This window comes from Girardinichthys multiradiatus, chromosome 9, assembly GCF_021462225.1.
Source record: "Girardinichthys multiradiatus isolate DD_20200921_A chromosome 9, DD_fGirMul_XY1, whole genome shotgun sequence".
Taxonomy (NCBI): domain Eukaryota; kingdom Metazoa; phylum Chordata; class Actinopteri; order Cyprinodontiformes; family Goodeidae; genus Girardinichthys; species Girardinichthys multiradiatus.
Genome location: NC_061802.1, coordinates 32,115,251 through 32,140,227, shown reverse-complemented (window position 1 = coordinate 32,140,227; position 24,977 = coordinate 32,115,251). Strand labels below are relative to the sequence as shown.

The following is a 24,977-nucleotide window of genomic DNA, read 5'->3' as shown; positions in this document are numbered from 1 at the left end:
AGCAGCAGCAAGCTCAACCTCGCTCCCCCTCTCTGTGTGCCTCTCTCTTGCATTTACCGACCTATCTAATGAATCTTATCTCCAGAGCACACTGGAGGCTTAAGCTTTTGGTGGGCCCCCATCTCTCTCTCTCTCCCACCGTCCAACCACCCACACACAAACATGCTCACAAATGGGTAGACACATACTCTCTCGTATCCCACTTGCTGTTTCATGTGGTTTACGCTCTTCATTTCATTTTGAGGAACCGTCTGTAGAAAGATAAGATTGTGTCAGCAGACTAAGCCCAGTGGCTTCAGCAGGACAACATCCAACCAATCCTCAGCAGGTGCAAAATCGCAGGTTGTGAGTGAGCAGGAAGTAACAAAATGGCAGAGGAAATGTTCCATGACAGAATTAAAGATGTGAACCTGTGTGAACTAGGCTTCTTACGGATATTTGCTTTGAAGATTAGTCTTATCATCACATCGCTGAGCTATATCTAGATGGTGACATGATATGAAAATCATATGTAAGAACAGGTCTGGTTTTTGCATTAGAAACAAGATATGTATTCACATTTATATTATGATATTAGCAAAATTGGGTCCAAAATAAAGTTAATGAAACATAAAAGTGTACCTAAAACCCACCCTAACCCTAAAAACTATCCCTAACCTTCAACATAATAGAAAATCAGTAAAGAACATCATAAAAGTAAAAATTAAGCAGAGAACAAATACCTTTTAGGACGTATAGTCATGGATATATTAACCACAACATAAAGTATGAAATAGTTTATTTATTTATTCAATCTTTGAATCTATACGCTACAGCGACAAGACAATCGTTTTTGTTAAATAAATAAAAATCTGAGTCTGATCTAGGTTCTACCGTTAAATTGATGTAATGTTAATTTCCCAATTGGAATTATGTCATGTTATTGTGCTTTTTAGAGAAGGAACTCAGAATTAATCACAAAGGATAACATTACCTTTTAAAGAAGAGTCTAATACACAAAGTCGAAGTGCCCATTTGACTATCTCTCTTTGGCATTTATCACCAGAATTCAAATCTTTAACTACTAGAAAAAAACAAGCGACAAGATAAATGAGAGGTTTTATTTTCATGTGCCTATTTAACAAAGAGACATTATCCAACCAAGCTTGCATAATATACGACAAATGTGTAAAATTATAAATGGAATGAACTAATATAGTGCTTTTCTAGGCTTTATGAACAATCAAAGCACTATGATTCTCATTCACCCCGCCTCTTTCACACACTCATACGCAGATCTACAAAAGATCATCACACTTATGCAACTGTTTAGCCAGTCTGGTCCAAAATAATGTTTCTGAAGAAGTCACCATAAAGTTGGGGACTTGCCAAGGATACATAATCTACCCACTTCTGTTCACTATTGCACCCAACACGATAATATAAAATGCACTGGAAGGCTGAAGGACTCTACAGTTTGATGCAAACTAGTTACTGCCCAATCTCTGTAGCCATGCATCATCATTGGCACAATATTTGCTGATGATGCCACAGAGGCTGCAAATATCTTGTGATACTATGGGATTGTCCATTCCACCTAGCCTGGTAGACTTGGAACATGGTCAGACAGAACCTAAAACGTTTTTCATAAATTGTGTCTCCATCAGATTCCTACAGTCTCTCTACTTACTGGATTGGCAACAAAACCACTCCAGATCAATGCCAGCCACAACAAAACATTGTGAATTAAGTCCAGAAATAAAGTGTGCAGTGGTTTGCCATGTCTGCAGAACAACTCTTGAGCTAGAATAAGCTACCAGCTAGCTGTGCACAAAATAGTCCAGGATCATGCAAAAAAGGATGAGCAAATTCAGGACAACCAGAGTGAACGTCTTGATCCCAGGTAATCAAAGGCCATTGCCATGGACGATGAAGTAGAAAAACGTCATAGGAAGCATTTGACATCTGACCTTTGCAGCAAATTAGTAGCCAGGACAACCTACCCATCAAGGCACCACCTAGGAAGCAAAAAAGAAAATATGGCCTACCATTGGGTGTCAGAGAGGTTCCAAAATAGAAAATTATGTTTTGAAAAAGGCTCTGTTTTCCATTAATACACTGCTCAAAAAAATAAAGGGAACACTTAAACAACACAATATAACTCCAAGTTCTGTGAAACTTCTGTGAAATCAAACTGTCCACTTAGGAAGCAACACTGATTGACAATCAATTTCACATGCTGTTTTGCAAATGGAATAGACAACAGGGGGAAATCTTTGGCGATTAGCAAGACACACTCAATAAAGGAGTGTTTCTGCAGGTGGGGACCACTGGCCACTTCTCAGTACCTATGCTTTCTGGCTGATGTTTTGGTCACTTTTGAATGTTGGTGGTGCTTTCACATTCATGGTAGCATCAGACGAACTCTACAACCCATACAAGTGGCTCAGGTAGCGAAGCTCATCCAGGATGGCACATCAATGCGAGCTGTTGCAAGATCCAACTTGCTGTGTCTGTCAGCATAGTGTCCAGAGCCTGGAGGTGCTACCAGGAGACAGGCCAGTACACCAGAAGACGTGGAGGAGGCCGTAGGAGGGCAACAACCCAGCAGCAGGACCGCTACCTCTGCCTTTGTGCAAGGAGGAACAGGAGGAGCACTGACAAAGCCCAGCAAAATGACCTCCAGCAGGCCACAAATGTGCATGTGTCTGCACAAACGGTTAGAAACCGACTCCATGAGGATGGTATGAGGGCCTGATGTCCACAAATGGGGGTTGTGCTCACAGCCCAACACCGTGCAGGACGCTTGGCATTTGCCAGAGAACAACAGGAATAGCAAATTTGCCACTGGCACCCTGTGCTCTTCACAGATGAAAGCAGGTTCACATTGACCACATGTGATAGACGTGACAGAGTCTGGAGACACCGTGGAGAGCGATCAGCTGCCTGCAACATCCTTCAGCATGACCGGTTTGGCAGTGGGTCATTAATGGTGTGGGGTGGCATTTCCTTGGAGGGCCGCATGGCCCTCCATGTGCTCGCCAGAGGTAGCCTGACTGCCATCAGGTACCGAGATGAGATCCTCAGACCCCTTATGAGACCATATGCTGGTGCGGTTGGCCCTGGGTTCCTCCTAATGTAGGACAATGCTAGACCTCATGTGGCTGGAGTGTGTCAGCAGTTCCTGCAAGATGAAGACATTGAAGCTATGGATTGGCCCTCTCGTTCCCCAGACCTGAATCCGATTGAGCACATCTGGGACATCATGTCTCGCTCCATCCACCAACGTCACGTTGCACCACAGACTGTCCAGGAGTTGGTGGATGCTTTAGTCCAGGTCTGGGAGGAGATCCCTCAGTAGACCATCCGCCGTCTCATCAAGAGCATGCCCAGGCATTGTAGGGAGGTCATACAGGCACGTGGAGGCCACACACAATACTGAACCTCATTTTGACTTGTTTTGAGGACATTACATCAAAGTTGGATCAGCCTGTAGTGTGTTTTTCCACTTTAATTTTGTGTGTGACTCCAAATCCAGGCCTCCATTGGTTAATAAATTTGATTTCTTTGTGATTTTGTTGTCAGCACATTCAACTTTGTACAGAACAAAGTATCCAATGAGAATATTTCATTCATTCAGATCTAGGAAGAATTATTTGAGTGTTCCCTTTATTTTTTTGAGCAGTGTACAAACCAAGGTGGTGTGAAGTTTCAGGATATTTGGCAAACATGTTCTATGGCTAAAAGTTTATTCTGACAGCACTTAGCTACTTTCTGTTTTGTGTCATGTTCCCTGAAGCCAAAATACGCCTACACAAATGATATGGCATCGTTCTTTCTGTGCATCACTTACTCATTGGGAGCAACATTTTCCTCCACCATGGGAGTTGTTTTCTGTCACCGAGCTAAGCTGTTCATGCATGATTAAGAAAATCGCTTTAAACTTTCATGTTCTACTATACAGGCCTGGTTTCTACAGTTTTGATTACAGGAATATAAATGACACAAAACAATGATCAGCTGTTTGCATTTAGGATTACTTAGCTCCTGTGTACTTTCAGGCAAATTAAAGTGAAACACTGCCTCTGACAACTTGGAAAACGGAATCAGTTCACTAAACATGATCAAAATTAGTCTATGAAAGTTAAATAGTAATCATATGCACTCATCTAGACATATATAACCTTAAAATATACATGGACACACATAAATACACACGAATTTGGCTGCATGTTCCCTGTATCCTGTGTGTTGAGCCTCGAATGCTCCTGCTGCTGTCACAGCAAGTCCAGGATTGTGACAGATTACGGCCTGCTGCCCTGACCAATAGGAGCCAAGAAGTGTTTCCTGCCCACTGCCTCATAATTCTCGGCATACCTATGTCGAGTTGACATTTCTTTAATGGTCCCTGGACCTCCGAAGGAATCCTTGTCCAGGGCAGTATGATTACCTATTAGAAATTCTCCAGCACTTGCATTTTTCCCTGCACTCCCTATGCCACCCTTCACAGGAAACAGAAGAAGAATAAGAAGCCAGAGCATGATAGAGATAGAAGCAAGAGAGGAGCACAGCCAAGTATGTTGGCTTTGGTTTGAAGGAAGGTGTGAGAGGTGGCATGAAGAAAAGGACAAACTCATAAAAAAAAAGAAAACACAGCAAAAAAAAATACAGAAGAAAAACTTTTCACATCTAATGCTGTTTGTAAAAACATTCACCATAAGTGGTTCCATGTTGGGCTGAAAACAACACTTCTTGGTGTACCGAAGGTTGAAGACTCAAAGATAGCTGTTTTCAGTATCAGAGAAGCCTTTAAAGGATTAGTGTTGCTTTTTTTTAAATGACGCACTGTTAGGTTATCATTTGTAATACTTCCTTTTCCTGTAGCAAAAAGATGTGAAATTCCAGTTAGCATGTTTGAAAAGTAAATCAGTCCTTAGAGTGGTGGAAATTAGCAAACTAGTCTTAATACTTTATCAGTCCACCTCATCAGCTGATCGTGATCCTGATTTTTAAACAACTAGGAGACCTTGAAAGCACAGGAACATACCAACTTTGTTGCACAACTGATACTCTGGCACAACATGCTCATGGTGATATGGTGTCTTTCTTCGACAGGTATGTGAACTATTACCAATAGCACCTTCACAGAAACTCATTTCAAAAAATCCAAACTAACCCTTTAATATGAAGGTCAAAAGAAATGCATAAAAGTAAGAAGTAGATTAAAAGGAAACTGATCTATATGACAGGTCAAGGCATGTCTGGGGTTCATTTTGACTGCCAGAGAATGAGAGAGAGCAGATGATAAGAGGGCTGAATGGAACCTAGAAAAAAAGCAGGACAGTTGGCAACTTTTCAAAAAACTCAAAATAAAGGTAATTGCATCCTCTCAGAATTACACATGGAGACTTCTGTGTTAGTAATGTTAGCCATGGTAAACATTGGCAATATAAGATGATAAACTGTGCTCTCCCCCTAATATAAATAATTAATGACTGCTAACAGCAAGAAGACAGAAAAAGCATTTTGAATATTTACTTATAGTGTGAAGTGAAATCAGAATCATTTCAAATCAGTATTGGCAGGTCAAAGCTTTACAAAAAAACAAAAATCAGAAATTGTCTACTGACTAGGTTCAGCATGTCTCTAAGTATACATTGTCTCATGATATTATTCCTTTTTATTTAATTGCTGGAGGCCTGCTACTTACACCAATATTCCACTAATTAGTTTTTATCACCGGTCACATCTGTGTTAGCTACAGACCAAATTATGTGATCAACTATTTTTTTTCCTATCGAACTAAAATTAAATTGGGCAAATCTGTGTTAGACAGAGCTGCCAGGGACATGTGTGTTTGTATGTGTCCATCAAAAGGAGTACTGTGAGCCAGAACTCACAGGATCGACATGGACCCAGCCTGCTCTGTCCATCTGCTCCAAGTTCCATTCCCAGCATGTCAATACCCCATGTCTCATATAGTCACACTGCCGTTACACACTAACACACAAACAAACTGAATTCTGTCACCTGCAACGTCTACCGCCACTCTCCCACCTTTCCAGCCATTGGCAGTAAAGCTTGTTTATCTTTCATCCCAGCGCTTGGAGATAATCCACACCTGTCTATCAGTGCATTTAGATCTATAATAAATGGGGAAAGGCCTGCTTTCTAACCTCTCTCTTAAACACCACACCCCTTTGCTATTCTGGTTCAACCTTGAATTGCCCAGAACCTGGAGGCCAGACAAGCAGCACACTGGCATGACCTCCCGCCATTTCTCCAAATCTGCAGCAAACGCACTCTGACGAAGTGAGAACAAGGAGCACTGGAGTGGAAAACTCATTGGAAGTGTCTCTGCTAACTCCCGCTCCTCAGTGCACCCTAAGGCCTTATGTGTTTTATTTCATTGGAAAAGGTTTAGAGTGGGTGAGTGAATATGGTTTAGGGCTGTGTTGTGTGTTTGTGTTCAAAACTGTTCAACATTGTGAGCGCAGAGGGAATAACAGAAGTTTTGTTGTGTTCTGTTGTTTCGAGAGGACAGAAAATGTAAAGGTTTGAGGGCAAGAAGGTGCTTTAGGAGGTTCTCAGTATGCAGTGTATTGTACTTTGGGACAGACAGGTGAGAACTCTGTCTGATGTTGTAGCATAAAGGAAATACATTCTTCAGAGGGTGTGGATAGTTGTGAAATCAACTATACCTATTTGTGATTAAAGGAAAAATACACCCAAATTTACAAATGGTTCTAAACCACAGATACAATTTCTTCATAGGTCAAACCTTTTGTGTTGGTTCTCCGTTTAACCTAATATGCATATTAAAGTTATGAAACTTTGTTGCAAGATAAAAAAAAAAGTGATGAAACTATTTTCTTTTAATGGTGGTTAAGATCTAACCAATAACTAGCTAAAGCTATGCCCGAAATTATAGCCATAAAAAAAGCCCTGCTTCATAATCTAATCCTTAATGGGTCAGGTATTTCTGTAATTAATATCATAACGTAGGTAGCATTAGAACCAGACTCCAGCATTGTCCTTTGATGCATGTGATGCAGTAGCACATGCCACAGATTGTTTTAGACATCCCAAACATTTCATCAGCATAGGTGTTGAAGTTATGACACACAGTTATATATACACAAATGCTTCAAAATCCTTAATGTTGCAGCAGTAACCCAGTAATAACAACATTACCTAACCTCATTTTATGCTATGTTGATGCTCTGTCTACACTGTTCGGAGTGGGTCTAGCTGACAGCAGCACAGCACACTTTCTGATAAATTCAGCTGCTAATTATTTTTTCTCTTTAATAAAGCATTCCGCTTTCATCTCCAGTCAGGCAAGAAAGTATAAAAAAAAATGTAACGAGATTTGGCTAAATTAATCTACCCTATTCTGATGTGGCAGAACACTCTAAATGTGACACTCTTTATCCCAATACCCACACGTACAATACAAAATAGAATAACATCAAAAGCTGCACAGATACTTCAAAGACATAACAGCACTTGATGTTCCACAAAATGCAATTTGTTTGTTCATATTTAGACCCAAGTAAGGCATGCATTTTAAAATGCCAACCTATTTACCAAGATAAGGAACAATGTGACAGAAGCTTTAGGTTACTCTTATTTTTGATATGAAGTAGCCCTTTGGCCCCTAATGTAAAGTCGTAAGGAGTAGAAGTCAAACTATTCCCATACAAAATATGAAACCCCTTCAAAAGGCTACATTGCATTGGAGTGACCTTACAAAACCACATCCTGGAAGAGCAAAACTACATGTACTGTTATCAAGCTTGACACAGGCGTTGGAAGTTGCAGATAGCTTTTAGGACTAAGAAGAAATATATCTAATTCATGCTTGCTGTGCTTGCCTTCATGAAGGAAACAGTTCAATTGAATTTCAGTTCAGTTCATTTCAGTTTATTTATATAGTGTGATTCATAAAAATATGTTCTCTCACAGTACTTGACATAGTTCAATCTAATGGTACAGACAGACTTAAAGTCAATAACATACATTCCAATTTGATCCTAGCGATTAAACATTACAGTTAAGTTTATTATTAAATTGGTAAAGAGCTTTTTACCTAAGTAAGCCCACTGATCACTCAATAGCACAGAACCTGTCAGTCATGTTCTGTTGTTTGGGCCAGTTGTGCATATCCTAATTTTTGTAACTTTCCAAGTGCAGGAAGAACAACATAATAGGGGGTAAACCTTTATTTATTTTATGCATCATCACAGCTGAATGTTACTGTTATACATGGATTATGTGCTTGCTCAAGCTTCTTCTTCTGTAGAGGTAAATACAGAATGATTTTCTCCACAGACAACAGCCTCAATTTTAAAAAGGACTCATGCTAGTGCCAGAATTTGCTCACAAAAGGACCTGCATGAAGTTATGCACAGCCTTTAACGTGATCCTAAACATTATACAATACAGTAAGGTCATACTAGCATTGCTGTCAAAACTGAGAAAGTGACTCATGTGTGTGAGCTTTAATGCCAGCTGCTGTATTTAGAGCCAAAAACTGGTTCCATTCATAGTTCTTCAGACAGGACCATGTGTCAGATCAGGTCCAGATTGGGTCCATATGACTGACAGGATATCTTCAGAGCAGTAATAAATGTGAGTTCTTAAGGTTTTCCAGAGTGGAGGATTCAGTTATCAAATCTTGATGAGGTACAATGGGAGTGCAGCGTAACTTTCTGCACCACCATTCTCACAGCTAAACTCATAATGCTCACTCCTCCACTTTTACAGCTGCATTCGTGACAGCCCACGACCTCACCTGGTGCTCATGCCTCCCACCTTCTGAAGGCATTTGTATCCATGCATGTATTCATGAGCAGGTAATAAATTTAAATATGTTTTGTACTTTGAAATGCCACTGATACACAGCTAATGCAACCCAAGAAGAGACAGAGGAAGGCATTTGGTGCACTCTGCGTGAACTCCAGCTAAATCAATCTCACAGGCCTTCTACACTTTCTTTCCTCCACCTCTCGGGTGTTATAATATATTATTTCACGCAATTCAATGTGTTCATCTAAGCATATCTGTCTGATGGTTTTGAAGCTTTACTGTCATGAAACAGGAGACTGTAAATATTGTGATAATCAGGTTTGGATTTTGAGATATATTCCCTTTCTTCATCTTCTCTCCTGAACTTGTAACGATATGGCTGTGCCTGTTTTTCACCCCACTGAAAAATGGCTACTACCACTTAATGACTGGTTAACGCACCTGCTTACCATTATTTCCTAACTGGAAATATCAAGGGGCAGTGTCACTCAGAGAGAAACCCAAAAGCACTTAGGAATGTAACCTAGATACAATCATCCATGGAAAAAAATGCACATAGGAACACATACATAAACATACAGCCCACACACACCAAGACCTCAATAACAAGACACAAGGGAGAATGGGTCATATAGCGGACACTATTATTTGCTCTCAGATTATACCACCCACAGACCTCAGCCAATACAGTGCACACTGCTTATTTCACAATAAAGAGCACATAGAGGAAATAAGACAGAAAAGTGTACAGAAAATAGAGAGAGCCAAAGAAAGTGATTTTGCCTCATAGTTCATCTTCATCTCTGTCCCAACCCCCAGCTCATGAAATAAGTCCTACTGAAAATCAATGGCAGCTGGAGCCGTGTAAAGGTCAACCATTCAGCACAGCTGGCCTTGGTGGACCAGTTGAGCCCAGGCTTGTACTGCGAAGCTCAGCTAAGTAGAATTAATGGGGGGATCGATTATTCTGCGCACAACTTAAATTGAACTAAGCAGAGAATCATTTTAAGGATGGGACTCTACCATGACATCGAATGAGAAGAATTTGCCACATAGCCAACCTCAGAACTCATTTAGCAGGCACAAAGCAAAGAGGATAGGGTATAAAAAGAGAAGTTTTTAAATAAAAGATTTCACACTCTTTCCCCTCCTACTCTTCATGACTCCTTGCTCTGCCCCCTTCTTTTTTGAGTTCACCCTCGGTACAGTTACCTCCTGATAATAACCCACAACCACCAGGGATCCAGCTCATAGATTTGATCCTCAGAACCACTTTTCCTCTCTCGTCTTTTCTCCCCTCTAACACTCTTTACATCTTTTCTTTCTTTCCTTTTTTTTAACTTCACACCACCTCCGGCACCTCATTCTTCTTGTGTTTTTCCCTTGTTTAAAACAAAATCAATATGGAGCCGGAGGACACAAATCAACGTATGCTGGCACTGCAGGGGGAGGCCCAGCGGGCTCCCTCCTCTGGTCACATACTCCTCTTTCACTCGTTCCTCCTATAGTATAGGAGTAGCGGAGAATTAAGCGGGGGGAAAAAGACGAGTGGATAAATGGAAGTAAAGATGTAAGGTTTGACTTCGGAAGGGATGAGATGATAAGAGACCAAAGGGCGGGATGGGGATGAAATGGAGCTGTGGCGGGATGAAACAGGGCTCCAATGGGAGGGCATATGGATGGAAAAATGAATAGATTGAGGGATGAGAGAAAAGAGCAGTGAGCAGCAGTAGGGGTGCATATCATGGAAAATTCTGCTCTAGCGACTTAAGTGCAGAACGGGAGCCCTCATCTATAATGTATATCATGGATCTGTGAGAGATTTCCATACATATAAAATGGACCAGCACCAGGAAGTGTCTCGCTGTCCCGATGTAGACAAAAATCACCATGGGGGCAATTTCAATATCCTGATCTGTTTGTACTTTCATGCTGTTAATTCATTTATACCCCAGTGGCATAACTTGGCATTGCTTCATACTGTGAGAGTCAAAAAGGATTAAAAGACCCTCTGAATATATGTAAACATTCTTTATTACAGAGTAACTTAACCAGTACCAATTATTCAAAACCTTTTAAAATTGTTCAGTAAACTTTAAACATGTTCTTAAAAAACAAAAAAGCTAAACAATAATAATACAATGTAATCATTGATGCTTCAACCACAACCTTCTAAGTGTTTTATTAGTTGCACATAATTGTGAAGTGTAAAGAAAATAATACACAGTTTTCAAATTTGTTTACAAATAAAAATCCAGTGCCTCCTCAGTGTAGTAGACCATTTAATCTTTTAAAACTCCAAACCTTTCTAGACTTGGCTGTCCACCTAAACTGACAGCCCAGGCAGGTAGAGGATTAGTCAGAGAAGCAGGAAAGATCATGGTAATTCTGGGGAGATCCACATTTTAGGTGGGAAAATTCTGGAATTATATGGAACATTAGCAAGAAGGATTATTAAAGCATTGTTTAAAAAAGCCAAAAAAAAGTTATGTTTGTGTGTTTGCCACAACCCATGAAGAGGAGATCGCAAACATGTGGAAGAAGGTGCTCAGATCAGATGAGATCAAAATTACCACTTTTTGGAACGCATGCAAAGTGCTATATGGGAAAAACTAACACTCAATATCAACCAGAACACACTGGGCAGCACCATGCTTTTTTCAGCAGGAACAGGGAAGCTGGTCAGAGGTGATAGAAATATGGATGGAGATAAATACCATGCAATCCTGGAAGAAAAACTGTTAGAGGCTGTAAAAAACTTAAGACTGAGGCAGAGGTTCACCTTCCGGCAGGATGATCAAAGCATGTCCAGCTGTTAGATTAGCTCAGTCAAAGCCCAGACCTAAATCCAGCTGAGGACCAGCCACAAGACTTGAACATTGATGCTCACCATCCAATTTCATTTAGCTTGAGTTACTTTGCAAATAAAACACTGGTATAAATGTCAGTTTTCAGATATGCAAAGCTGATAGACATGCCAAAAAAGACTTGGAGCTGTAACTGCAGAAAAGGTGATTCTAAAGGTTATTGACACAAGAGTGCTGAACACAAACACATGCCAGGCTTTTTAGATTGTGATTTGAAGTAAAATGTGAGAACCATGTAACATTTACCTTCTGCTTTACAATTATGTTTGTTGTGTCACATGAAAGCCCAATAAAGTGTATTGAGGTTTGATTGTAACAAAAGTTTAAGGGGTATACACATTTTTGCAAGGAACTGTATATCCATCAGAAACCACTCCTGGTCTTCGTTTTCTTTTTAAACAGGTTGGACAGCAAACGCAGCCATCATGTGGGTCTCTGGAAAAATGAAATAAATAAACATGACAAGTGGCCACTTAGCCACAGCCTCCCTCATTGAAACCTGATGAGGGCCGTGTCTCGGCTAACTTCAACAAACGCTAAGTGACATGCTTAAGTGGGTTCAGGCTGCGCATCCGGGGTAATTCAGTAAAACTACAAATGAGGCTGGCTGGCAAAACAGATCACCAGGCACTCATCGAAAATAGAAAGAGTGAGCAACAGACAGAGAGAAAGAGGTTAATTTTCTTTCTGTCCTTCAGAAGATTCTCTCAGTACCGGACTGCCTTGTCCACACGTTCTCTCACACACAAGCTAGCCCCTGCCCAACCATAAACAGCATTATATAGGCCCATTGATTCCCCTTATTGGGAATCAATAACAAATAACCTCACTTTTCACTGTGCATTATGGTCGTAACTAGCCGTCTTTATCTGTGCACCAATGTCACACCTGACCTTGGGCTCTCGGCTCTCTCCACTCTCCAGGTAGGATTCCCATGGAAGGTTCAGTCCAGGTTTTTAGAACGGTTCAAATTGAGCCCTATGGGAGTGAGGAGTGAGGAGCAGCCATCTCCCATGACAGATCAATGGTAGGTCTCACCACAGGGCAGGGGGCCAGCAGCTCGCACAACCTGTTAATAGAATCCCAATGTCACTGCTGACACTACATCACAGGGCCTGCTGGAGGTTATCCTAGGGTGGGACAGGTGATTTAAAATGCATCAGAGCTCCTCATGTTTTATATTCCTATGCCCTGCGTGCACATATGTTTTGTCCACATGTATACATAAATAAGGAGGGAAAAAACTGTTTGTTTTGCACAGTCTGCCTGAGGTGGGATTAGAAAAATATGTGTACATGCCAAAGTTCATTCATATTTTTGTTTTACAGTCACTAACATAAAGCAAAGCTACAAACTTCCTTTAACATCCAAACTCTATCTCTCTCTCTTTTAAACTAGAAACTATTACTTTCTGCCATTTTTTGCAGCTTTTACACTTTCTTACCCTCTCTCTCTGGTCAAAGATGCAGTTGCAATTTCAGGCCCTCATTAACATCCCATGCGCCTGAGCACAGTGTAGAGAAATGAAACCAATGACTCATTTCACAAATCGGTCTACGTGTTCCCTTTAAACGACGGGCTGCAGTGGTTATTAAGCTTCCACAATCACATATATTCACACATGTGTAAATGCAGATGCACGAGTGAGCAATGAGTGTAGGGGAACTCTAAGTCACCAGAGGCGGCATGTCAAAAAGAGTCTTAAGAGCTCCTGATGAAGATGAAGGGATTTCTTAGCCCTTTGCATATTTTACTCCTTCTCTTAATCTCTTGTTGTTTCACAGTGTGTGACACATACCTGGCATTTATGCATATGGAAAAGGACTTTTTCCAGCATGTTTTGTACCTGAAACTTGACACACTACACTTACACACTAAAGCTGAGACTGAAATTTCAGCTCTGCATCCCATGTGACAAGTGGACATCCATTATAGGTCCTCGCCCACAGCGTGAAAGGCATGGCTGTCAAGCGTTTAATATGAAAATGTACAAACTGTGTCAACAGTTAACACGCATTTCATTTTCACCACCAACTTTAATTACTCATCAACCCACTGATACTGAGCCCCACTTTCCTGTCAGTGGGGGTCATGACATTTGCCTTTTAAAAGCATGTCTGCCCCCAAGGGGGCAGCTTGGAGATCTCCAGCAAATATGTTAATTAATTACCATCAAGAAGCATCTTTTTAAGTGGCTGCCCCCATTACATTTTGCCTTCCATTTTTCCATGACTTAACTAAATCCATAAACTGCTCCAGTATCATGATATAGCAAAAAAATATCTCCTAACTTTTAGTTGTGGCAAGCTTAGATACTCTGGTATTGAAGTGCACATTTTACATATAATTTTAAATCAACAAGGTTGAATATATTGTGGATTTTCTGTACAATATACACAAGGTGAAAAATGCAAACAGTCGCTTGGGCTCAGCATATTGAAAACAGATCTTTAATTAAGGCTTGGAGATCAGCACTTACAAGGTTGTAGGAGATTCACAGAAGAGACTTCACAAGAAGCATAATCCAAAGAGTTCGGGGAAAGACGTGACACACATAGTATACATGAAATGAGGAACCAGCCAAGAATAATTAGAGGAACCAGGTATAAAAGCAGGGAGAGAAGGAGAGTGGACCAATGAGGGAGAAGCTAGGTTAATCAGAAGAGAAGTGGAAGCAGGTGCGGGAACTGGCTGTGGAGACTGAGGGATTTAATGGTTACTATGGCGACAAAAACTAGAAAACACAGGGACACGAGGGAACTAAACTATAAGAAAACCAAAGGGAAACTAGAATCTAAGGATAACATTATCTGATAAGGAAGAGCAGGGAAGCGAAGACCTAGAATTACTATAAAGTAAAACGTAAACAATAAGTGGAACTAAGCCTCGTGAGGAAACAAATAACTATAAACAACAGGACAAGAGGAGGAACTACTAGGGGAACAGCAAAGAGGAAAGGCAGAACAAAGTAAACAGAAGGAATCAATAAACACAGCTATTGAACCAACAGAAACATTAAACATAAACTAAACATAAATAGTAACTCTAGAGAGAACTAAATGTAAGGACATGTAAACAAACACAAGAATCTAAGAAAATATAAACTAAACCAAGTAAACTACTAATCAAAGGAATAGGGAAAATCTTTAACGGCAAAGTAAACAAAAACAAAGAACAAAATGGCAGATCCTGACACTCATAAATACACATCCAGGTCTTCGCATTATTTTGGCAGGAAATTTGACCATTGCTTCAGGCGGAAATGGTACAGATAATTGAAATTGGTTGGTTTCCTGATACTTGAGTGGCTTTTCGAAAAAAAAAAAAACATATTTTCAGTAGGGTTAAAGTTGCCACAGATCTAAAAGCCCACTATTGGTCTGTTTTATCTATTACAAAACCAGTTTTTATGTGTTTAGGATCATTGTTCGGTTCCAGGTATCTTCACCTCAAATCAATAGACAGGGGTAGCCTTTCTTCATTATTCCCTTTGCAAAATCCACCAGGACCTCTGGTAGTGAGCCAAACCCTCAGCATGATTCTATTATGACTATGCTTGACATTTAGTAAATTGTTTTGCATTTGAAAGTATTAGCTTTACTTCTCAAAATAAATTTCTTGACATTTTGGCCAAAAAACTCAATCTTTGATACCACTGACCAAAAAACATTTCTTTAGAAGGCCGGTCCAAGTTGCACATTTTGCTTGAGCCTGTCGGTTTTGAAGCACCAGCTACTTTCTTGTTGGACAACTAAATAACAGGCATTACACTGTGAAACGTGAAAAACGTGTTTAGGCATCTTCAGTTTTATGATTTTTATGAGTCTTTGTGGTTGTTCTTGAACAGTCTAACCAATTTACTTTTATCTGATGGGAACAGTTTGAGTCAGATTTCATAATTATTTCATAATTAGATGCAATTAAATGTTTTAACAGAATACAGAACAGAATCACATCAAAACCATTTTCAAAATAGATAATGCAGGGTGACATTAAGCTTCTGCATTGCCTTTACCAAAGTCCGACTTTAACCCTGTTTATGGTTCCACCAAGAAGAGTAGCCAACACCAAGCACTAGGCCAGTGCCTTGTTGATAGCTACAAAAATGGTTGAGGTACAACTTTCTAATGGAGATCAAAATTAATATTAGTTAGTATGTATGCAAGCTTTTGAGTTCAGGGTGTATAACAATGTGACAATATGCCAGTGAGCAGTGCATGTAAACCTTTGCCTGGAATTGTATGAATGATAAAATCCTAAAGTGATTTTATAGTATATATGTGCACTGCGAAGGTGTTTTGTTATAGAGTTTTCCCAAGCAGCCCCCAAGTACGATTTCCCAAAGATCAAGAGGTGAGAAAATCTGCAAACTTAGCAGCAAATCTCCTGGAGCATTTACTGTGAATGTGCAAGTGTGCATGGTGTGAAGACTACTTCTTCTGATAAGACTTGTACGCTGCTTCCAACTCACTTGACAACATTGTAAATATATTCAGATACATGTGATCTCGATTGCGAGGTACAAACAGTCATCAAGGAGACTCCACCACCATTCTTGATGCGCTGTAAAGAAAAAACTGGGATTTTCTTGCATTTCTTTTTTTTTTACATGTCCTGGCTTCTGCACTATTCAAACAGGCTCTCTCTGTCATTGTCTTCCCTTGAATTTGCCACTGAAGGAGCACATCTCCAGCAGAAAATCTCCCACTGTGAGGAACATGTGTGAGGAGCAGCTGTGGATAAAGGCTGAACCAAATTGCCTGCAGATTTTTCTAAACATGCTTGGTGCTGATGTGGAAAAACGGCTTCAGAAAGAGTTTTAATTAGTTTAAAACAGGCACTTCATTACACCAGTTCCAAAGGCTTACACATGGAAAAAATGTCAATGTTTTATTCATGGGATTCAAACAAAAAAAACAAAAAACTAGGACTCTTCAAACCAAAAAGCAAAGTTAGTGACAATACTAGCACAGCAAAAATCTGCAGTTCATGATTTACTGTGACATTCTATTTAACATTATTATTATTATTATTAAGAAAATAATGATCTCAATATTAGCTAGGAATGATACAATTCAATATGGGATCTGATACTTACACCATTCTTGGATTGGATTTCTTGCTGAGGTCACTGTTCCACCACCCTATCCACACTGAAAGGGTCTGTGTTGCTTTCATGTTTTTAATGGTTTTATGCTGAAAGTTTAGGCTTACAGCCAAAAAAAGTTTGCACTCTTAGATGCTAAAATCTACATAAGAATCTCATACATTTTGCAAATTCAAATATTTAACATGAATGCCCTTGTCAGATTCAGAGTTCATAAAGAACCTGGAAAATTCAGGAAAAGTATGGAAGTTTGATTTAAGAACGTTCCAGATTTGAATGTGTATGGGAAAAGGAAACAGAATATTGAAAACCTCCCATCCTTTCAATTTCAAAGCCTGACCCCCAAATTCTTGATGAAATTTTTTACTGATTATTTAAAATTAGCCAAAAAAAAAAAGAACTCTGGAAAATTTGAGAAAGGAAAATGTTTAGGATGTTCGGAGAAGATTTAAACTTTTGGGCAGAAGCTGACATGCAAGCCTGCTGTCCGTGGGCAATCTGAAACCTACACAGTGAGCAGCCTGCTGCTAAGCATAGTTTTTTGGGAAGTATTGTGTTGAGAGAAAATATACAGTTGATCTCTTTGTTATTCTTGCACAAATATTTAGTATTGAAAGTCATGTTGGTTTGTTACTGTAATAATAACTGGGGAGAGAACTCTGTAGGCAACATTCAATGGCTTACAGAGGAGCTGTAATGAGGTGCTTTGGCAGATAACAGGAAGGCTAACTGAATTACAGAAAGATGATTCATTCTTGTGGCCCTTCAACCTCTAGCTGCCATGGTGGAAATGTAGGATTTGGAAATGGAAATATGTAAGATTTCCATGTCTAAACCAATCAAAACAAATATAGTATTTTACCAGAGGTGTGCACACTCTTGAGAGCTATTGTGTCTTAATTAAAAATGTAGTTACTCGGAGTGGATCAGAACTGCCCTAAAAAAGCTAAAACTGAGCATCTCATGTCATTCTGTTATATGAAAACAATGAAAACTTTTATGTCCCTAAACAGCAAGAAGTATAGCAGCCGCTCTATAAAAGCACCTATTTACAGTTACATTGTCAGCCAAAGTGCATGAGCTCTGCTCTGAAGCGATCCTGTACACAACAACATCCATCTTAATAAGTGAATCCAGATGGGCATGGATGGTTGGCTAATTTCAATCCTCAACGATGTAAACACATCCATACAAGAAGCAGGGAGCACACACGGACATATCCATTGACAAAATAACACGGAAACATTTGTTTCCAGGGCAGGCAAGCAGAGAGGAGTTGCTAATGTCTCTGCCTGCATTAATACTGTTAATGATCACAGTGGGTCAGCCTGCCTGTGATCCCTGTCCTACCATTAAACAAATAAAAACAACACTGATTACAAGGATGTTCATTGGTTGCATCAATCTCAGGTAATTAGAGAGAGGTGTCTCAACTTTTTCCCTTTTCATATCCTCCTTTCATTTCCTTCCCCTCGCTCATACCTAAGTGAGGATGAAGCGACAGCAGACTCCTTTTCATGAACTAATAATAGTGTGTGGTCAGCCAAGAATACAACAGCAGACAGAAAAATAAGCAGGGAGAAAGGCTGCTTTATCACCTAAATAATACAGCTACAGGTCTAGCTTTGCTGCCTTCCCCATTGCACTGTTTATTTATTTATTTTTTTAAAAAGAGAGAAATAGTTCTGCGTTCTGCAATGATATACCTGCACGTTTGGCTGGACACGACTTGGCTTTCACAGTATGATCGCCAGCATTAATCTGTCTTGTAAAACCTTCATATGTAGGGTTTCTTATTTAGAATGTGTTTTTTATGAACATAAGAGATGTTGCAAATGGGAGGAAGGGCCGAGATGGGCATGTTAATAAGACATATGGCTCAGGATTTATATCCAGATGCTCACTTAGACTGATGCCATTAGAATGGAAGAAAGAGAAGCAAAATTAGGGTTGATGAACAAAAATCAGAAACAAGAAGTAAATTAGCAGCAGAAAACCCTTGTTAGAGGAGTCAAAAGGAAAAAGCTAAGCACAGTAAAATAAGTCTGCCCTTGATGATAACCAGATTTGCTGTATTCACATTACCAGATTGTGCGAAGCTAAACTGTGTTATTTCATGTGCAAAGTTTGCTGGGCTGTTTGCATACAGCTCCAACCTGACTGTGCTGTTCTCTGCAATGTTGTCCAATGCCGTGGCAGGCTGTGATACACTGGCAATGTTGTTTGCTGCGCTGTCCTGGGTTGGTGACAGCCTCAGCTACTGCCAGGTCCTTTAAATTCAACACTGCCAATTAGAGTCTTTCCTGATGGTGGGTGGTGACAGAAGCGGGGGAAGTGAAAAAAAACTGCTGGGACGATGGTTGCAGGCATGACAGAGCTGATGTGGAGATGGAAATGCGGTAATTTGGAGTAATTCGGCAACTCGCTGGCTCTTGCCTTGCCTGCCCGTCTGTCTGTCTGTCCGCTAAAATAAATGGGGTCAGCAGCGTGTGATCGGCAACTTTCATTTATATGTAAATGACCCCATCGTTGCTGCAGCAGCTGCTGTGGAAGCTGCTCCTAAGTCTGTATGCACAGTCAAAGGCTGGACACAAGAGAGAGAAAGCTCGCCAGCCTGACTGACTTCTGTCTCTGTTCACACTCTGCTCCAACTCTGAGTTCTTGCCTTGTCAATCTTACTACGGCACAGTTACAATATCCTATGCTTATGTTAGTTTAAGAATACATTTGAACCATTATTCTTGCACAACAGAAAAATGTTACATTTGCTATAGCAAAGCAAAAATATATATATATATATATATATATATACAGTACAGACCAAAAGTTTTCTTTATTTTCATGATTATGAATATTGTAGTTTCACACTGAAGGCATCAAAACTATGAATTAACACATGTGGAATTATATATATATATATATATATATATATATATATATATATATATATATGGGTGAGTTTTCTTTATTTTCTTTAATTTCATGACTATGAATATTGTAGCTTCACACTGAAGGCATCAAAACTATGAATTAACACATGTGGAATTATATACTGAACAAAAAAGTGTGAAACAACTGAAAATATGTCTTATATTCTAGGTTCTTCAAAGTAGCCACCTTTTGCTTTGATTACTGCTCCGCACAATCTTGGCATTCTGTTGATGAGCTTCAAGAGGTAGTCACCTGAAATGGTTTTCCAACAGTCTTGAAGGAGTTCCCAGAGATGCTAAGCACTTGTTGGCCCTTTTGCCTTCACTCTGCGGTCCAGCTCACCCCAAACCATCTTGATTGGGTTCAGGTCCGGTGACTGTGGAGGCCAGGTCATCTGACGCAGCACCCCATCACTCTCCTTCTTGGTCAAATAGCCCTTACACAGCCTGGAGGTGTGTTTGGGGTCATTGTCCTGTTGAAAAATAAATGATGGTCCAACGAAATGCAAACCGGATGGAATAGCATGCCGTTGCAAGATGCTGTGGTAGCCATGCTGGTTCAGTATGCCTTTAATTTTGGATAAATCCCCAACAGTGTCACCAGCAAAGCACCCCCACACCATCACACCTCCTCCTCCATGCTTCACGGTGGGAACCAGACATGTAGAGTCCATCCGTTCACCTCTTCTGCGCCGCACAAAGACACGATGGTTGGAACCAAAGATCTCAAACTTGGACTCATCAGACCAAAGCACAGATTTCCACTGGTCTAATGTCCATTCCTTGTGTTCTTTAGCCCAAACAAGTCTCTTCTGCTTGTTGCCTGTCCTCAGCAGTGGTTTCCTAGCAGCTATTTTACCATGAAGGCCTGATTCACACAGTCTCCTCTTAACAGTTGTTCTAGAGATGTGTCTGCTGCTAGAACTCTGTGTGGCATTGACCTGTTCTCTAATCTGAGCTGCTGTTAACCTGCGATTTCTGAGGCTGGTGACTCGGATGAACTTATCGTCCGCAGCAGAGGTGACTCTTGGTCTTCCTTTCCTGGGGCGGTCCTCATGTGAGCCAGTTTCTTTGTAGCGCTTGATGGTTTTTGCGACTGTACTTGGGGACACTTTCAAAGTTTTCCCAATTGTTCGGACTGACTGACCTTCATTTCTTAAAGTAATGATGGCCACTCGTTTTTCTTTACTTAGCTGCTTTTTTCTTGCCATAATACAAATTCTAACAGTCTATTCAGTGGGACTATCAGCTGTGTACTGTATCCACCTCCTGCACAACACAACTGATGGTCCCAACCCCATTTATAAGGCTTGAAATCCCGCTTATTAAACCTGACAGGGCACACCTGTGAAGTGAAAACCATTTCAGGTGACTATCTGTTGAAGCTCATCAACAGAATGCCAAGAGTGTGCGGAGCAGTAATCAAAGCAAAAGGTGGTTACTTTGAAGAACCTAGAATATAAGACATATTTTCAGTTGTTTCACACTTTTTTGTTCAGTATATAATTCCACATGTGTTAATTCATAGTTTTGATGCCTTCAGTGTGAAGCTACAATATTCATAGTCATGAAATTAAAGAAAATATAGAAAACTCACCCATATATATGTATATATATGTATATATATATATATATATATATATATATATATATATCCGGGAGCTCAAGAGGGTCAATATACAAGGCCGGGTTGCTGTAGCCAAACCTTTGGTCACTCATGCCAATGCCAAACGTCGGTTTCAATGGTGCAAGGAGCGCAAATATTGGGCTGTGGACAATGTGAAACATGTATTGTTCTCTGATGAGTCCACCTTTACTGTTTTCCCCACATCCGGGAGAGTTACGGTGTGGAGAAGCCCCAAAGAAGCGTACCACCCAGACTGTTGCATGCCCAGAGTGAAGCATGGGGGTGGATCAGTGATGGTTTGGGCTGCCATATCATGGCATTCCCTTGGCCCAATACTTGTGCTAGATGGGCGCGTGCGTCACTGCCAAGGACTACCGAACCATTCTTGAGGACCATGTGCATCCAATGATTCAAACATTGTATCCTGAAGGCGGTGCCGTGTATCAGGATGACAATGCACCAATACACACAGCAAGACTGGTGAAAGATTGGTTTGATGAACATGAAAGTGAACATCTCCCATGGCCTGCACAATCACCAGATCTAAATATTATTGAGCCACTTTGGGGTGTTTTGGAGGAGTGAGTCAGGAAACGTTTTCCTCCACCAGTATCACGTAGTGACCTGGCCACTATCCTGTAAGAAGAATGGCTTAAAATCCCTCTGACCACTGTGCAGGACTTGTATATGTCATTCCCAAGAAGAATTGACGCTGTATTGGCCGCAAAAGGAGGCCCTACACCATGCTAATAAATTATTGTGGTCTAAAACCAGGTGTTTCAGTTTCATTGTCCAACCCCTGTATATATATATATATATATAAAAACCTATACATAGGTTTAACTTTTTGAATTGACATAATGGAATAATATATTTTTTCATGATTAATGTATTCGAATGCACCTGTTAGTGTTGTAGACTGAATTGTGAGCCATGGAAAAGCAAGGACCGCTTGGACTTACACTATGGCAACATATGGAAAATTTGACAAGTGTTTTGTAAAACGGGCAAAAGAGTCCAGCAACAGCAACACAGCAAAATGTGAAGTGCATCAGATGCATTGTAAAGCCTCAAGGTGTGTTTGCATCATTAACTAACTGGCTATTGTGCTGATGCAGAACCAGGGTCCTGTAAATTCCTGCCTGCTTGTGACACCATAGATAATTACACCTCCATAAATAATGGAGTGTGCCTCACCCACTTCCTGTAGAATTTTATTTAATTAGCTTAATATACAGAAAGCTGCTGGAAACATGTGGCACATAAATCTTAAATCTTGTTTTTTTTTTTTGTTAAAAGAAATAATCCATCTTGAAAACATAGACTACTGGCAGGAGTGCATTATGAACTTGTGACGCAATTCCAGTGTTATCTGCTTTACCACCGATGAGTTATGTAATAGCAAGACAAAGAGGAGAGGGTTTTTAGGTCTTTCTATTACAAATAGCATGTGGTCAGTAGCAGACAAAGGTTACATGCCGAGAAACTGTTTGTTAAATTAACTCAAGTTGGGTTCACACTGTGCAGTTATTGACCATCGTAGACAAAATGTTTTATTGTAAAAGAACTGTAAGAGAATCTGTGGTTGTTCTGTGGTCATTCATTGTGACAGACGCACCAATCACTAATTTAGCACAAGTTCTAGATCACGATCAAAGGCGACATATGACAGACATCAAGCTTCCTCAGCTGTCTCCTTTTCCTCATCCTCAGAGTAAGATTCTTTTAAGAAAGGTGTTAATCATCGTAACCTGCTGTCCACTGAAATTGCTGTTGAACATTTCTGACAAGGATCTGCTGCAGCAACAAATCATCTGGTATCTTCAGTCATGCAGTGTGACAGGAGTTACTATTAAAATTTTACAATCTCAAGCTCATCATGATGTCATGTGTTTGAATCCTCTAGGATTTCAGTGTGATGGCTTCATGCATATTTCATACAATAATTAGTTGTTTCCCTCCCCCACCTATTACTGCACACTGTTGGTCAACTATATGAAAGTAGCCAAGCTTCCCTCACTTACAAGGCAGACTAAATAATCTGTTTGCAAGTACAGTATATCTGCTTGTGAAAACGAGTCATGGTGCAGAAAGTAAAGTTGTGCCAATTATTATCCTTATTTAGCTAATGCTGTTTTGAACCTACAGGCATCAGCTACAGTGGCTCTAAAAGGTTTGCACACCTATCAAAAGGCCAGGTTTGTGTGACAAAAATTTCATAACAAATCATTCCAAAAATCATTTATTTAGTACAATTCATCTGAAAAACAAGGAAATATGTTATAAGGACAAATCAAAATAATAATAAAAAAAAGAAATTACTATACACTGTATACTATTAAACCCATACTTTGCTGAAATATATTTACTGATGAAACATCTGATTAAATCAAAGTTGAACCTGGGACCACAATTCCAAAGGGTACAGTTGGCAAAAATGCAACACTGCACATCACCAAAAGACCACCACTCGAACACTGTAACATGGTGGATTTAGATCTGGAGTTACTTTTCTTCAAAAGAACCTGGGTTTTTTGTCAAGGTGATTAAAATTATAGACAGTTTCAAATACCAGGCAGGTATAACGTTTAGCCAAAACCTTCAGCTGTCTGCTAGAAAGTGGAAGGTGAAGAGATGTTTTATGTTTCAGCATCACAGTGAACCAAAGCTTCACAATAAGCACTTGAGTTCTAATAATGAATTTAGTTGAATTTTTGTTTTAAATAAGTGTGTCAATACCATGACACCACTGTATATTTACCCCGGTCCCCGGTATCATACCACCATGATCTTACATCTTGTAGCAATATTCTAAAAACTGGATCATATGTAAAAAAATAAAAATAGAAAGTGAAAAATAATTTGTGTTCATCCATTCATTGTTCATCAGTCATTTCTGTTTGCTATACTGGAGCAGAAACCTTAGATTCATTAGTCCTGTAATGTAACTAATATATTTGGTGGATTTAAACGATGATGCTGATTGTATCTTCTCTCTGTGCTCTTTTCCAAAAAAAACCCCAAAAAAAACAACTTTAACAAAAATAAAAAGATTATGTACAGAACAGAGGATGTTTTTGAAGTTTTCTCAAATGTTGCCATTTCTACAAACTTTCTCCAAAGTGCAACTTCACATTATGCAGCACTAAGAAATAAAGAAAATGCAGAGGCAACCCTAAAGGACTTTAGCTTTAGGTTTTTTGGAAAAGTTTTCCTAGCTGGACCTGAGTGCCTCTTCATAGATGTATACCTTTTACTTTTGAGGGTTTTTTCGTATAGCAACACTTTCATAGGAAACCTCTTTAATATTTCAATTAATGACAGATACCACTGCCACTAGGCAGCGGTATCTGTGGGATCCTGTGATTAAACTGGTGTCTTAGTCTCGCCATGTTAAAGTGAGCTTTTATGCATCTTGCTTCACCACTTTAAGAGGTTTTACTGCTTGTGAGTCATGTTTATTTGTCATAACTAATTAATGTAAGAGAACCCTTTGATGATGCACTCATTTTTTCATCAAGATCTTTATGTTATCTTTAATCTCGTCTGCGCCTTTTATTTACATCCAGTCTTGAAAGCTGAATGTGGGCTGATCTAATTTGGTTCTCTGGACTCAACTGTTATGGATTAAAGCTGAATAAATTATTCATGTGTTC

The 24,977-nt window shown here is 39.8% G+C and overlaps 1 protein-coding gene and 1 long non-coding RNA gene across 2 annotated transcripts in view; one reads left to right on the top strand and one right to left on the bottom strand.

Moving 5' to 3' along the window:
* celf5a (cugbp, Elav-like family member 5a) overlaps positions 1–24,977 on the bottom strand; it is a 320,729-nt gene that overhangs the window by 148,274 nt on the left and 147,478 nt on the right. The gene's annotated exons all lie outside the window — the stretch shown is intronic.
* Positions 14,410–24,977, top strand: part of LOC124873998 — a 30,634-nt gene continuing 20,066 nt past the window's right edge. The window contains exon 1 of the long non-coding RNA XR_007039684.1: positions 14,410–14,625. This is a non-coding gene — a long non-coding RNA (uncharacterized LOC124873998). The remainder of the gene's footprint in view (positions 14,626–24,977) is intronic.